This window comes from Corvus hawaiiensis, chromosome 11 (genome assembly GCF_020740725.1).
Source record: "Corvus hawaiiensis isolate bCorHaw1 chromosome 11, bCorHaw1.pri.cur, whole genome shotgun sequence".
Classification (NCBI taxonomy): domain Eukaryota; kingdom Metazoa; phylum Chordata; class Aves; order Passeriformes; family Corvidae; genus Corvus; species Corvus hawaiiensis.
Window position 1 is genome coordinate 18791960 of NC_063223.1, and position 3715 is coordinate 18795674.

Sequence of the window (3715 nt, forward strand, 5' to 3'; positions counted from 1 at the left end):
AGCACTGCCTTTTAAAAAGATTTAACTGCTCATACCATCAGCAAAAAAACCCATCAAAATTTGGCCACTCTCTCAGACACATTCCACTTCCTTTCATCTTGAGTGAGCTCTCCTCAGGCTCCCATGGAAAAGTAGCTTTTTATTGGACAGGAATAAAAACAAATAAACTGTGAAGCTAATATAAAATTCAGCTCCTCTTAAAATCTCAAAATAAGACCTGTTCCCTTCCTCCACCCGCTGAACTTTGCCAGACAAGAGCTAAGCAGTATTGGGAAATACCAAGGCTGAAGAATGAGCTTTTCAGGGGAGAATATCTTTGTTCTTAATTCCCAAAACCACGTTACAACATACCTTTATGAAAGTTAGAGAATGATAGATTAAAAAATAAAAAACCATCTTCTTGCAGCCAAATTGGAGCATGCTCAAAAGTCAGTCTGGAGACTTTGCACCTGAGTCACAAGCAAACCAGGAAATCATTTCATTTTTTATAGCACAACATGGAAATTATCTGTGCTGCACAGGTTAAATTATTCTCTCTGTTATTTTGTACAATCATGATTTATAAATGAAAACTTGGGCTCAAAACACAAAGGATATGAGTGATTCTCTTACAAACAGTTCTTTATAGCAAAAAATAAATGAGCTAAACCAGCATCCATACTCTCCCTAAAAAACAAAACAAAAACAAACAAAAAAATAAAGACAATATTATTTAGCATTGTTTGCTTCATATCACTACCCTCTGCAGGGACTTCTCTGTTCATTCAGGTATCCACTTTCACAAGAGGACAACACGTTGTTCTCTATCCCTTAGTTTCCCCAAAACAATAGCAGCAACAAGTAAAGTCCTGTCCACATCAGAAATGCAGCAGGGCAGTTTTGAGGAGAAACCCATGTCAGCAGGCAAGGATTAGACACTTTACCTTGGGCCTAGGAGGAAGTGCCAAAGCATCCCTTACACAGAGAAAAAGAGCCCCATTCTCAGATGTAGCTGTGCCTGCATTTGAGAAATGGGCCACAGGGGAGGGTGCTCCATCACTGATCTTTATTTCTGATCGTGGGAGGGAAATGACTGACATCTGGTGAGAAGTGAAGCCCAGAATGTCTCATTGCCCACCTGTGCTCATACTTACATCACACTAAAAATCCTGAAGGACATGACAGCCTTGTCCACATTCCTGTTATAATCCCCAAAATCCTGCAGTCAACAAGGACAAGCTTGCTGAGAAATTACTTTAGTCAAGTCAAATGCCTGTCCAAGCGTGGATGCTGCCATATGGTTTTCCATGTGATTTCACCAGATGAACTTGAAGACACAAAGGAATAAACACAAGCATTTTCTCACTGAAGTGCCTGCTGGATCCTGAACTATTAGTAATATTATTGTCCCCAACCAATAACTGTTACCTTCTTCTACTAACCTTTGCAAATGAATTTCTAAACTAACAACAAAAACTGACTCAGAGCTCAGGCTCTCCATGAGCCATTTCCTGTAAGGGACACTCACAGAAGCATCACTGGTCTGACTGCTTTGTGTATGGCACACCAAGATCCTGGACCTGAACACTCCTTGCTGAGGATCTTTTCCGGCACCTCAGGGCTCTACAGTCTGTGCAGAGCATTAGCAGATCACAATACTCTTTGTTTAAACCAAAGTAACATCTTAGACCTCATTTACCACAGTTTTACGAGTGCTTTGCTTTATTTTTAATATAATGATAAGCCAAAGTAAGCCTTTACGTGCATCTAAGTGACAATCAGATGTGTATCTCCTGAAAATCAGATTCTAGGGTGAGTTGTTGAAACAGAAGAAGGAGGAACACTGAAAACCATTGGGAAAGAATGATGACAGTGGGGGTTTTCTTGGCTTTCAGGAAGCAAGGATACTGGGAAAGAATGAAAAGACAAGTTGGGTAGAAAAACAATGCTGAGGGCACTCAAGGGTGAAGAGAAGGTAATGGATATGCACTGTACTTTATATTGAAAGGGTATTTAAAGCTGTGCTTGCTCTGCAAGGAAGGAACATGAAAAGAACATGAAAACTACCTAACAGACAGATCTCATCTCATTTAAACAGACATCGAGACAGATGCTGAAATAAATTGCAGAACACATAAAGCTGGTACTAATGTAAAAACCACATTCCAATAATCTCATCACTAAGACTCAGAGCAGGTGATTTCGTGAAGGCTGAAGCAAGAGTACTTCACATTGTCTAATCTCAGCTGCAGCCCTCAAAAATTTTTCTCCTACAGTCATGGTTTGCTGTGGGAGGATGTGGGGGCTGTAATTGTCCCACTGAGGGTTTTTGATGGATGATTGTATTTCAGATATCTGGACCTGTGATTCCCTAAGCCTTACTTTGACTTATTATTACATTAAAAATAAAACAAAGCGCTCAGAACACTCTGGAAAGAAATGTGAAAATGGCTGGTCCTAAAAAGATGTACTGCAAAAAGAAAGAATAGTTTTTATTTTCTTCATGTAATTTTAAATAAAATTAAATATACCAAGTAAATACAATTAATTTTACAGAAATCTTGGATGCAGGGCCACTTACTATCAAAATTAAGTGGAAAAATCAGTAGATCCTCTGTGACAGGAGGAGTCCAGCAAGTTTGTTCCCTACATCACCTTTCTTACATGGATTTTCCTAAAGTGATTGAAAGAAGAACTGTCCCAAGTCATTCACACAAGCCCTTTGCCAGAGGTTACACTGAAAGCAGCAAACCCAGACCCACATCTGCTGTGCAAAGCCCGGTACACAAACAGAAATGGGTTTGTTTCCACCTAATGCTGAAATGGGTTGGTCAATACACGGTGAGGAGCAGAACTCAGTTACCCAGTGTTAAACAAGTCCATCTGCCAGAGCTCTTCTCTCTGAGTGCTTAGTCCAACTTGAGCACTTGGGTAATGAGCAGCAGGTCCACAATAACCTAATTTTAGTCTTGGTGTCGTAATCTTTGCAATCTGTTGTTCTTAAATTGCATTTAACCACCATAAATGAAGAAAAAAAAAATCAACTTCCCAAATGACAGGACCAGAAACATCAATAAAGTTATTCCTCATTTTCAAGTAAAATCAGCCCCAAGCTATTTAAAGTTGACATGATATGCACAGCTGAGCACTTTGTGAAATAAACAGATCAGTAACTGACCTGAAAATGGTATTTAGGGGCAGAATTCTTACCTGCAGAGCTGTCCTATTGTCTCTTTCTTCAGTCCACAGAGCATGCTGACTACTTACTGTTTACACAGAACTTTCTACATTGAGTGCTGAACTCTCAAATCCACCTACTTACCACATGTCATTTGTAGTATGCAAATGCCAAGCCACTTAGGGTGCTGCTGTTTTTTCAGCAAGTGACATTTTCAAGGCATCCCCACAACAGCACAAAGATCACTCCACCAGAACTCGGGGGTTACCACTTAACAGATGAGAAAGCAGCCATGGTTTGCACTCAGAGACTGCTCCCTGCTCCTTGGGAATGGGATGTGTGACTCAGGAAAATCTGCTGATTTGAAAGAGTATTTAAAATACACACAGCTGTATTTTAAGGTTTCAAATGCTTATATTATACAGTATAGACAACAGTGATAGGAATATTCTTAAAATCTAGGCCTCCACTTTAAAGCTGCTATGCTGCTTCTCTTAACAGATGCTACCCTTACAAAACTGAAACCAAGCAGCCCTGGATACAAATTCATACCAGTCA

The 3715-nt window shown here is 39.8% G+C and overlaps 1 long non-coding RNA gene across 1 annotated transcript; it reads right to left on the reverse strand.

The window, feature by feature from the left end:
* Positions 1–392: 392 nt before the first annotated feature.
* On the reverse strand, positions 393–3479 carry LOC125331828. Its single transcript, XR_007206227.1, has 3 exons — positions 3302–3479; positions 1134–1306; positions 393–449 (listed from the first exon to the last, which is right to left on the reverse strand). It is a non-coding gene; the product is annotated as an uncharacterized LOC125331828 (long non-coding RNA).
* Positions 3480–3715: the final 236 nt, after the last annotated feature.